Below are 13,062 nucleotides of genomic sequence, written 5' to 3'. Positions count from 1 at the left end.
TTCTTTGTTTGCTTTATAATTTTTTATTATAAAACATAATAATCAAACAATAAAACCACAAAGTAAATAACCAAAGCATTTTAAAAAAAAAAACTACATACACATATGAATAAAAGTTGAAATAAGAAGAAAAAAAATGATACTTGAAATGAAAAAAAAAACAAAGGATACTTGAATAAAAAACACAACCCCAAAACTTCTTGGTTTTTGAGCATTCATAGTTATAAATAAACATAAAAATAGTATAACAAAAAGTATAGAACTTCTTAAAAAAGTTACCTATAAGCGAATCCTCGGATGTGTAGAGCTAAGCATGGCTAACGCGAATTCTTCGTCACTCGTCCACCTTTCGGGAATTTTTCAATCGTCGCCTCTTCGACTTGTTTTTTTTCCCATGCCTTCTCTTGTAAAAGTTGGTAGTGTTTGTCCATATGAAGGTTGTGGTTAAGGTCTGTGGCATCGATTAAGATGAGAAGTTAGGTCTTCGTTGCAATTGAGTCTTAGGTATGCATTGAGAAGATAAGAAGTCAAGACTTGGTTGTGGGGTTACGGTAGAGGTCTCGGTTGCGGGGTTAGGCGTAGAGGTCGGCACATGATTTCGTTCGTGCTTGCGTTGACGTAGTACGGGTGGATGGGATCATTCGCCTCACTTATGTTTACGTTTGTTTGGGTGAATGCCTTCATCGCGGGGATGTTTTGGTTGTTCGGGTTCATGATTGCACGAGATTGATGTAGATAATACAGAGCATGTTTGGGATTGAGTTGGAAAAATGCTTATTGGTTTATTGGTTTTTTCAAAAAGTTATTTTGAAAAACAAGGATTTGGGCTTTTAGAAAACTGTTTTTTAACCCATTCAAAAAGCTAAAATAAAAAGGATTTTGGTGATTGCCAAATACATTTTAACTTACTATTTTTGAAAACGCCAATAAACATTTTTAAACTCAATCCCAAACATGCTCGTAGAGTTGGGTATTTTTTTTAGTGAACTGCGGTTTTCGTCCCTGTGGTTTGTCCAAATATGCGGTTTTAGTCCAATAATTTCAAATTTACGGTTTTCGTCCCTGTGATTTCATTTCACTTGCAATTAAACCCGAATTCACTAATTCCGTTAAGTCTGGTCGTTAAACCCATCAGTGTGCTCCTCACGTGAGTGCAGTTTTGTCCTTTTTTTTTCCAAAATACACCTCAGCCCCTCACGTGAGGTGGCTTGCGAATTAAAACTAGGGTTTATTTGGGGAGAAAAATGACAAAACTACCCCTCACGTGAAGGACACGCTGATGGGTTTAATAACCAGACTTAACGAGATTATTGAATTCGGGTTTAATTGCAAGTGAAATGAAACCACAGGGACGAAAATAGCAAATTTGAACTATTTGACTAAACCGGCAGATTTGGACAAACCATAGGGACGAAAACCGCAGTTTACTCTTTTTTTTTGCGTGAAAATAGTTAAAATTATTGGTTTATATAGTGTAAAATTATAATTTTTATTTTCTTTATTTATTTATTTGAGTTTTCTAAAATGAGACGAGTCAAGATTTTGGAATTCAAATATTCTTTAATTTAAAAATTCATGGTTCTTGTATTTCATCGTTTTAAACAGAATTGTAACGTAACCTTTGTAACTTCCCCCCCCCCCCCCCCCAAAAAAAAGAAAACTTTAATTAATTAATTGCAAGCAAGCACTAGCGCCCGCTATGGGTATGGCGAAGAAATCGTGTTTAACCAATATCACAATTATTCTTAATGTTTTGGCTATGACTTGGTAGCCGACTCATCATTTTAGAGCCTCGTTCTTAAACCAGTACGTTGTAACGTCTGACTTTTAGAAATAATAAATAAAGTAATATTTAAATAAAGTTTGTTATTTAATCGTCGTATAATAATAAGTCATAAATTAAAATGAGAGATGATATGCTTAAATGGATATGGACTTAAAAATAAAACATGGACTTAGTGAATTAATGGGCCTAAGGTCCATGAGATAAGCGTATAAGTACCCCTTAAACATTCCCTAAAACCCTAGATCTCATAATTCCCTACCTTTCCATTTTTACCAACACACACTCTCCATACTTTGAAACCCGAGAACGAGATCCAAGTCGTTTTAGTGATTTTCGCATCCAAACAACAAGAAGAATCAAGATCTAGCTCGTGTCAAGATTAAGCTCTAAAACGAATTTCGCTAGAGGTACGTTTGTAGTGTAAAGGTGGTTCATTTGGTGTCGGTTCTCCATGAAAATTGGTAGAACAATAGATCGGGGCCTAAAGGTTAATAAAAATATAAACTTGACGTAAAAATGTGAACTTTGAGGGTCGAATTCGTTTAACTCGTTAGTTAAGTTCGGCTCTTCATGACTTGTAGATCTAACGCGAGTTTGGCTCTTTGCAAGCCTAGAATATAATATTTGAAGCTTGAATCAAACCAAGTTTATATTTTAGTTGTTAATATTAATAGAAATAAATTAATAAAAGTATTAATAATAATACTAATAATAATATAATAATAATTCTCGTAAACAAAGAATAAAGTAGAAGGAAAAAGAAAAGAAAAGAGAAAGGAGAGGAAAAGGAGCTCATGACGAGCAGTCAATGTGTGTATAAAAGGTTGGGAAGGTAAACATTAAACACACACACATGCTGGTTGGGTGGATAAGACATGAGCATAGGAACCGGAGGTCACGGGATCGAATCCCAGCTTTCGCGTGAATTCTTTTTATGCGAAAAAGGCTATGTGAAACAGACCAAGTATGCGAAGCGAACTGAGTCCAAGCGAAACTAGTCCACGCGAAGCGAACTGAGTCCAAGCGAAGTAAGTCCAAGCGAAACGAGTCCAAGCGAAGCGAACCGAGGGGTTCATGCGATGTGAACCGGACCATTCCTAGTTAATCCAAGATAATCCAACAAAATAAACCAAACCAAACCAACCAACTTCGTTATCTCCGTATAACCCGATATATTTTAAGATAAATAATCAATTAAAGAAAAAGAATATATTTGTATATTTATATATAATTAAAAGAAAGGTACACACATATATATACACATACACAATAATATATTAAAGGAAAGGAAGATGTATTAATGGAGAAGAGATATATATATATATATATATATAATAATGGGAGGATATGAACGCAAAATAAAGACCGTCGTTAAATAAAGTTAGTTCGTTAGATTTGTTAGCCCAAACAAACGAGCCTAGCCTATCAAGTACGCTAGACTAATAAATATGAATCTAATTAATTATGTTAGTACGTGGTTAATTAATGAATGTATGTGTTAAACAGTTAGCCGCGCACAACTCATGAAGGACATTACTATAAACGGTGAACGTAACAGGATATAGGTGAGTTCTAGCCCCTTTTATGTGTTATATTTTCGGGGCTGTGTGTATACTACGATGTGTTTAAATTTATACACTTAACTTAAATGGTAAGTGTATATTAGATACATGTTTGTGTATGAATGTGAACGTTATGGATTGATTAATTAGTATGCATATAATGTTATATTAGCTATGATTGAAGGAATTAGAAGGAAATGAAATGAAGTTAGAATGGTATGGTATATTATAGGGCACCGGGCCCTAATAATAACCGAGGTATGTAGGGCACTGGACCCTTATAATATCCAAGGTAAGTAGGGACTGGACTCTGAGGAGATCTAAGATATGAAGGACACCGGATCCTTATAATTCCGAGGTATGTAGGGCACTGGACCCTTATAATATCCAAGGTAAGTGAGGACCGGATCTTTATAGTATACGAGGTATGTTGTTAGTATGAATGTATGTATGTATGTACGCATGTATGATTGAATGATAGACAAATGAGTAAGTATCAATACGTATATTCAGACGGTATTGGTAAGTAAGTGGATGTAATGTACGTTAATTAACTAGAACTCACTCAGCGTAGCTGACTTTTAGTATGCACGCAAGCAAGTAGAATGAGACAAGTTGCTTGATGAGGACACGTGGCAATAAGAGTAAGACTGGCATCGCTATGAAGAAGACACCGTGTTATTTAATGTTTTATGTTTTATGGATTTATGTTATGATGTTCAAGACAAGATGGTTATGTTATGAATGAATGACTTTTAATTCCGCGAAAATTTTTAATTAACTCTGATTTTACGAATTATGTGAATGAGTAAATCCAACCAGCAAGAAAACAGGGCACCCGGGTAGGGGGCTTTACATACGTCTAGTCTTAGTTGTCTACTCATTTGAAATCGACGCCTAGAATGTTCTTCGTCAAAAAGGGAATCAAGGCTAAATAGTGGCGTACCAAAGTTTCATTAGTGCCCACTCTATCACGACAAATAGGTGGTTGTCTTGTTAGTCTTTGTCTTCCTTGAAACCATTCAACCAACAAGTTAACTGTTATTCTCCTGGCTTCAAAAATAAAGTCGTCTTCCTCCGAAGAGTCGAACGAATAAAAGGGATTCCATTGCATTATTGGTTTGTCATTCGGTGTATTGGAGAGAAATGAGTAGAATGGGTGAGTATTTTTTGTATATATTTTGGTGTGTGAAAGTGTTTGTTATACAGGTAAAAAAACAATAATTTCAACGGTCACAGGCACCCCCCCCCCCACACACACACATTCCATTCCCAACGTTCCCTTTAGCCACTGCGACTGCACTCGCGGATGGTCGCTGTGGTGTTCGCCACTGACGTGGCTAGCACCAGCCACTCGCGGCTCCACAACGCATAGTCTTAGTTCTAGGGACTCGATATTACTACTTATATCTAATAAAATTTATACCTTAAGAAAACATAATGATGATTAATTCATTTATTTATTTTTTAAAATCTATAAACATAGTTTCAAACTTTTATAGAATAATATTAAACAGATATAAACACTGTTAAACAATAAAAATAAAAAAATATAAAACATTGCAAAATAAATAAAAGTACCGGGAAACATGATACATCATACAATTAGGGCTGTAAACATATCGAACCGAACGAAACCTTGCCAGTGTTCGTCCGTTAAGCTTTTGTCGGACGAACGAACGGTTCATGAACACTCAACCGAACGAAAATTCGTGTGCACGTCCGCTCATTAAGGAACTGAATATGTCCGTGTATGTTTGCGTCCGTTTGTAAACGGACAAACGAACCCTAATGAACATTAATGGACAAACGAACAAACATATACCAATGGACACCAATTGACAAACGAGCAGTAACAAACACTAACGAACATCAATGGACAAAATACATAAACAACTCTAACGAACAAACGAAGATAAACAATTACATCTAAATTTCAGAAAGTATAATCGCTACCGGACGTTCACGAACACTATTAAAGAAACGGGACCTCTGTCTGTGTCATCCGTTAAGCTTACTGAAAGAAATTTTTTGTCATGTCCGGTTCATTTATTAATCGCCCGAAAACAGAAGAACTTCTTACTACCAAGACTCGCTGCAAAATCCATCAAGATGGAGAAGATCTCATACCGTCACTTTTTAAACCCACCTCTTCCCGCCGTCGATCACCGCTTTCAATTCGAACTCTACACCATTCCCGCCACCTCCGGTAAGTCTTCATCTCTTCTTCATCTAACAAGCCCTAACCCTAACTCAATCTGACATCTGCATATATATACATTCAGCTTGGTTTTCATGGGACACCATTCACGATACCGAGAAAGCCTCACTCCCTAAGTTTTTCAACGCTACTTCCTTCACCAGAAACCCTAGGGTGTACAAGGAGTATCGAGATTTTATTATTTCAAAGTATAGAGAAGATCCTTCTAGAAGGCTCACGTTCTCTGAGGTTAGGAGAATTTTTTTTTGAAATGGTGTATATTAGAAAAAAAAATTAGGTTAACGGGGAAGTAAAAAAAAAAAAAGGATTTTGGTATATCCGCTATTTGTTGGAGCCGCTACTGTCAATGACGGATTACAAAAAAGATTATGTTCACACCTAATCCGCTATTGTTAATAGCGGATTACGTTATACCCGTTACTAACCCAGTTAACAAACTAACTAACCCCACTAACCAAACTAACCTAACTATAATAAACCAAACTAACCCCACTAACCAAACTAATAGGGCTGTAAACGAACCGAACGAACACGAACAAGGACTTGTTTATGTTCGTTCGTTAAGAAAATAATGTGTTCACGAACGGTTCACTAACACTTACCGAATGAGATTTTATGTTCGTGTTCGTTAAGAAAATAATGTGTTCACGAACGGTTCACGAACACTTACCGAACGAGATTTTATGTTCGTGTTCGTTCATTAACGAAATTAATGTGTTCACGAACGGTTCACAAACACAAACGAACACAAATAAAATCTGCAGAGCCTATAGATTGAGACCAATGTATTCATCAATGTGAATAATGAAAGCCTGTAAACGAATCGAATGAACACGAACAAGACATGCTCGTGTTCGTTCATTTAACTTTAAAAGAACACGGACACTTAATCGAACAAATATTTATGTTCATGTTCGTTTATATAAAAAGGAACATTTGTGTTCGTTTGTTTAAAATCTAAACGAACATAACTGAACAAATATAAACAAACATAAATGAACAAATATAAATGAACACAAACAAACATAAATGAACTTAAATGAAAACACTTAAATGAACGCAAATTAACAAATATAAAAACCTTTAATCAGATTACCTATCTAGATAATACTTAATTATGTTCTATTTGTACATAAACAAACATAAATAAACAAACATAAACGAACGTTCATGAACATAAATGAACGAACGAAACATGTGTTCATGTTCATTCGTTTAATTAAACGAACACAAATTTTTTGTTCATGTTCGTTCGTTTATTAAATAAACGAACTTCCCGCTGAACGGTTAACGAATAGTTCCCGAACGTTCGGTTCGTTTACAGGTCTACAAACTAACCTAACCACAATTCTCAAACAGTAAGCTTAGAGAAACCAATGCTTCTATCAAGGCTCGGTCAATAACTAGTAAGTAGTAAGTAGTTCATGTTTATTCATAGCAAAAAAAAAAAAAAATCTTTAGGTTTCTCTCACTGCAACTAATGCAGCAGTGGTGAGGAGCTGGAAGAATTTAATAACTTGCATTTAAGAGAGAGGAGAATAAGAAGAAGCTTACTGTTAGAGAATTGTGGTTAGGTTAGTTTGGTTAGCGGGATTAGTTTGGTTGTTTATAGTTAGGTTAGTTTGGTTAGTGGGGTTAGTTAGTTTGTTAACTGGGTTAGTAACGGGTATAACGTAATTCCCTATTAACAATAGCGGATTAGGTGTGAACGAAATCTTTTTTGTAATCCGTCATTGACAGCGGCTCCTACAAATTTTTGCTCCTGATCCGCTAGATACACCAAAATCCTTTTTTTTTTGACTTCCCTGTTAACCTAATTTTTTTTCTAATACCCACCATTTCAAAAGGAACTTCAAGGTTCGGAGGTCGTTGGTTGGTGATGCTGGTTGTTTGCTTAAGGTGTTTCGGTTTCTCGAGAAGTGCGGGCTGGTTAATTACGGTCGAGGTTTGGAGATTGGTGGCGGTGGTGATTTGGTTAAGGTGGAGGACGGGACTCCGAATGGAGTTAGGGTTGTTGCGGTCCCGGATTCGGGGAAACGGGTTTTGGTGACGAATGGATTGCATTTGTGTGAGAGTGATTTTAAAATGCCGCCGCTGGCTTCTCATGTGGATGTTTATCGGGGATTGATTGAATTGATGTGTTTGGTTTCCAAGGAGCTGTGTGAGTCCGGTCATTACGAATGCACGAAGGTATTTTCTTTTCGAAATTTTGTTGGCACTTGCATTTTTGTCGCTCTTAGGATTTTGGTTATAGCAAAGCCCATACACAATAAGCTGCAGAAAATAAGCGAGTATTATACGCATGGTTTTATGTGCTTCAGTCTAAGTTGACCTACGTCCACAGGCTGTATCCAGGAATTTATTATTGTGTTGGTTTATTAAATCTGCATTTGAACTTAAAAGTATTCTCATATGATATAACTGTTTTAGGATGTGAGTTCAATTATTTGTATGAATGCTTCAAAAATGAAGCTTATGGAAACAACAAATCTGTTGATGATTACACTTTCGTTGACCACACTCCCAACAATGGGACCCGTGTTGCCACATGGACGGAAGCCGAAACATTACTTCTTTTGGAATCTGGGTTGAAGCATGGAGATGACTGGGATCTTGTAGCTCAAAATGTCCAAACAAAGGGTAAACTAGAGTGTATTTCAAAACTTATGCAATTACCTTTCGGGCAACTTATGCTGGGACCCACATATAATAAATGCGTAAACAAGAAACAAGGTTTTCCAGCATCTAAAGAGTCTAAAGATACCAAAAGTCAACATCTTGAAATTGAAAGCAAATGCCAACAGAATGGTGATGCTGATGCTGATGCTGATGTGGATACCGAAGGTCCGCCTCTAAAGAGAATATGCATTGCACTGAATTCAGATTCCAGCAACCGAAAAAATGAAGAGATTAAAACAAAGGATGGTCAAATTTGCGAGCTTGAAAGTCAGAAACGTCTTCCTGATGTCGGTAATTCACTTATGCAGCAGGGATCCATCATTGTGATTAATATTGAGTATGAAAGAGTATAATGCATTGTTTAAACAATTTGATATGAATATGATTCTTTTCCTTTGTTATTATTATTATTAGGTTGCTCACATCTCTGCTGTGATTGGTCCACAAGTTACAGCTGAGGCTGCTGTTACTGCTCTTTGTGATGAAAATGAAGTTCCAGAATAATTATTTTATAATGAAGAAAAAGAAAATGGTTCAATCCCGCTATCTTTACAAGTGAAGGCTACATGTGCAACGGCTCTCGGTGCTGCAGCTGCACACGCCAAATTATTAGCAGTCCAAGAAGATAAAGAAATTGAACGTCTAGTCTCGTCTGTAGTTAACACGCAGATGCGTTCTTTATTCCCAAATAGACCCATTTTTAGGTGAACCGAGTGTAGTTGTGATATTTGGAATTATGAATTATGGGCATCGTGGTTTGTATGTTTATTGACACAGGTTTTGATTTTATGTTAAAATAGTTGAAGAAACTGGAATATAAAATGGGGTTATTGAATGAGGCGGAGGTGATAATGGAAAAGGAGTTTAATAAGATGGTTGAAGTTGAAGAGTTGGTGCTGACGGAGCGATTGGATGTTGTCGAGAAGGTTATTGATGGCGGGTTAAGTAGATGGAGGGACAAGACATTGGTGAAGTCTCAATAAGAGATTGTCCTCTAAATCAATATCAACTTTAGGTTAGCTGTTTCTGTTTGTCTCTTTTCTTTCATTCTTTTTTAAAAATATTTGTTTTGTAAGAAAATGTAGTATTTGTAGGTTATATTTGAAGATGGGCCAAGATCCGTAAGCTAATTTGAGTCATGGGTCTTGGGGGACCTTGTTGTTTACATATTTTTTTGACATTTGTATGGTTGTAGTTGCTAAAAAGAATTGGTTGGTTGAATAGATTAATCCAAGCATGACCTGCGTGTGCATAAACGGAAACCTGCACAGTGCACACATACTTGGTTTTTGTGTGGGCCCGTTTAATGTTCACTTGCAAACGAGTGATACCGAGTGACTCGGTAAAACACATCCAACTGCCGTTTGTGGTGGTGCATGTATGGTTCACACATTTCTTAGATGCAACACATTATACATGCATTTGATTTATTACAAGGTAAATTAGTCCAAGTGGCTCATTACACACAGCAATATAGAAGCTGGATCTAAGTTACAACCAAATAAGAACATACAGGTTAAATACAGAGAACAGAACCACCAAAACTACACACAACTATATAACAACCTAAACCAAAACGAATCGCAACTCATGCTAATCCGACTTCATCCCAGAAGACTGAATACTCGTTGGGTACAGAACGCTCTGACCTCCAACCATCTCCATAATCCTCTTCCCTAAAGTATCATGGCTAGACTAATCACCAACTGTCGTCATGTTCATCAACTGGTTCATCCACTCCACAGCCTCAGGCCACAACACCATCCATACATAAGTCATCTTCGTCCACCAAGGTTCCGTCACATACCGCTCCCCTCTAAGCACTTGCTTCACTATCGCCCTTGCAGTTCCTTCCACTTTCGCCACGGGAAACAGGTTTACTTGCATCTGTTTATTATTATTAAAATATCAGTCGGTAAAATAACAAGTGTATTATATTATTATTTATTAACAAAGTAAACTAGCTTACATCTCGAGCAACATGATCAACCACCATCTTGCCATGGTGTGAGAGGAATTTGCCTTGTGTCATTTCAGATTCTATGAACCCGGGTGTCACGATGGTTATTTTGACATCCGACCCGAGCTCAACCCTCATTGTTTCATAAAACTGTGTTAATGCTGCTTTGCTTGCCTAGTTTACCATACCATAACGATTAATTGATTATAATTTAAAAATAAAAACATATACATCTCTACACAATATATAATAAGCAAATAAGAGAAGATTACACTGTAGATACTCATCCTTGGAGAGGGAATCCATGAAGCTACAGATGAAAGCCCGGTGATTCTGCCTCCGCTATTTCTGAGATATGGAGCTGCAAATTTTGTAGTGTAAACCGAACCCCAGAAGTTGATATCCTGTATCAAAACCGTTCAAATTTAGTGCGAACCAAAAGGAATGTTCCAACAGACTATTAACCGACTAACTAACAACTTATTATATTTACACTTTCAGTCCCTGTACTAAGTATGCTTTGATCCATAGAACTAAAGTTTACCATGACAGGTCGTGCCTTCGTCATATCATCTGCTTCTTCCAATGTACAGACTTGAGAGATTCCAGCATTATTCACCAAATGATCCACTGCATTTAATTTACCCACGCGATTATTTCACAAAAATATGTCGTCAATTATGATAGGATAGGAATTAGGAAGTGACCGCCTACATCGATTGAAGTGATGAACGGTTAGATCGACCATTCGTTTACAGTCATGAGCGTCGGAGACATCAGAACGGATGACTATGACATCAGGTGATCCGATTTGCAGGCACCGATCAGCAACTTGTTAGAGACGATCCTCTCTACGAGCGGATAGAGCCAAGCATGCTCCTCTGCTAGCGTATTCGTAAGCTAGATGCTGCATCATACAGTCTCAAATCTTTCAATATATTTCTCGATTCAATTACTTCATAATACAAAACTCAATATCAATATATGGTAATTAACAAATAAGGCACAATTTAGAATAAACTGCAAACTTTAGTTATAATTTAGACTTCATTATGCTATTTCTCATTAAAATCAAGGGCAAACGGGTAGCAAGCTGCGCCGGGCTTGGTCAACAAATTAACTAAACCTCTACCCCCACGAGATACTGAAGAGGTAGGTCCCAGCAGAGCCCAGTTGGACCCGCAAGACTCACCTCAAAGAGGGACGTCTGCGCAGTTGAACCCGCAAGACTCACCTTCAACAGGGACGTCTGCGCAAAGGCTAAACTCGCAAGACTCACCTTAAAGAGAGACGTCTGCGCAGAAACCAACTGGATCCGCAGGACCCACCATGCTCAGAGACGTGACGTCCTTACGCGCAGTACGCAAGCTGTTACCGCAGGAAAAGCCTCCCAATGGTCGACGTATTCCGCCTGTTCCCGCAGCAATGGATACTAGCCATCAGGGAAGGCTACCCGCGCAGCAAGGCTACACGCACAAGGCACTTAACTCTTAAATAATTCAGTAATGTCACCTGAAGAAGGAGTGAGCAAGCCGGGAATACTCCTGCCCAAAGCCGGGAAAACTCCCGCCCAAATGAGCCAGTCCGTACGATACTGGAGGATCTTTTGTACTGTACCTGACGAGGTATGGACAAAAGATCTAACCAAAGCTGCGACAGCTCACTGACAACAGAACAACGAGCAGCATGCTCTATTACTTAATGTCACTATCAGCCGCTGCCTACTCACCAACCTGTCGTAGCACGTGCATAGCCTGCAGTTGGTGGAAAAGGAATAGTACACAGCCGGCCTGGTTACTATCAGCCGCTGCCTACCCACCAACCACCAGCATGGCATGTGCGTAGCCCACAGTTGGCAGAACAGGAATACTATTCAGCCGGCTTTACCTTCTTGGAAACCTACCTTCGGCTATAAATACTCCAACACCTTGAAATGGTATGATCATCTCATTATCTTATCTTCTCTAGCAATCTCTTAATATACACTTATATTCAAGAGCAATCTAGTCTGATTCTCACGCCGGAGGGTGGTCACAAGGAGGTACCCCTTCTCAGTGACGAGCTCACAGTGTCTGTTTTGCAGGTCATCAGAAGAACCATCTTTGCCGGACCTAACCTCTCGTAGGAAACATCTATTTAACCCCCAGATTATCCGTAATCTGCCCGCGGTCACTTAGTGTTTCTTCATTACCAGAAACGGAATCGTGTTCTTGCTTTTTCCGGCGAGTTGCAGAGCCATTACGGCATATCTGAATCTCACGTTTTTCCGGCGAGTTACAGGACGATGCTCGTCATGGATCCGTTGATGGCATCTTCTGGGAGATACCGACAAACATGAGGTAGCTTCTACTGCACTCTGGTTGTACTCTCGTTCATCAGACGCCGGAAAAACAAAGGCCACGGTGATGGTTGATGGTAGTGGTTGACACCGGAAAATTAGAGGCTGCGGTGGTGGCTGAGTAGTTGCAGTGGGTTTTTTATTTTGAAAAATGGTGTTTTGATGAGGGAGATATGATAATAGAGATGGGGTTTTTTTTTCCAGATCTTGGTTTTTTTTGTTAGACAATAATATCCTTTCATCTCAAAATCTTAAAAAAGGAATTGAAAGGCTAGGATTACTTCCTAGGCTTCCTACAAATATACTACTCCTTATTTGAACCCACACCTTATGACAGAAACCTTTCTTAACTAATGCATAAATTTGAAATTCAAACTACTATCTTTTATTTTATTTCTAGTCCATATATTTTATTCCATTCTTTAGTGTATACTTTATTATGCTATTATTATATTTCAACCAATTCATTATATATATAGAAGTTTAGGATAATAGTTTTAGTAAAATACACCCCTA

General features: G+C 37.9%; 1 long non-coding RNA gene and 1 pseudogene across 1 annotated transcript; one reads left to right on the top strand and one right to left on the bottom strand.

Annotated features, from left to right (window-relative positions):
- The first annotated feature begins 5,460 nt into the window (after nt 1–5,460).
- Nucleotides 5,461–9,246, top strand: LOC143597302 (SWI/SNF complex subunit SWI3A-like; annotated as a pseudogene).
- A 736-nt stretch (nt 9,247–9,982) lies between these two features.
- On the bottom strand, nt 9,983–11,044 carry LOC143597301 (uncharacterized). The gene is made up of 4 exons (XR_013146871.1): nt 10,923–11,044; nt 10,753–10,838; nt 10,218–10,612; nt 9,983–10,135 (listed from the first exon to the last, which is right to left on the bottom strand). It is a non-coding gene; the product is annotated as an uncharacterized LOC143597301 (long non-coding RNA).
- Nucleotides 11,045–13,062: the final 2,018 nt, after the last annotated feature.

This window comes from Bidens hawaiensis, unplaced genomic scaffold (genome assembly GCF_021521415.1).
Source record: "Bidens hawaiensis isolate Kalapana, Puna unplaced genomic scaffold, B.hawaiensis_p1.1 tig00048079_1, whole genome shotgun sequence".
NCBI lineage: Eukaryota > Viridiplantae > Streptophyta > Magnoliopsida > Asterales > Asteraceae > Bidens > Bidens hawaiensis.
Note: the sequence above shows the minus strand (reverse complement) of the source record. Positions and strands in the feature narration are given on the sequence as shown.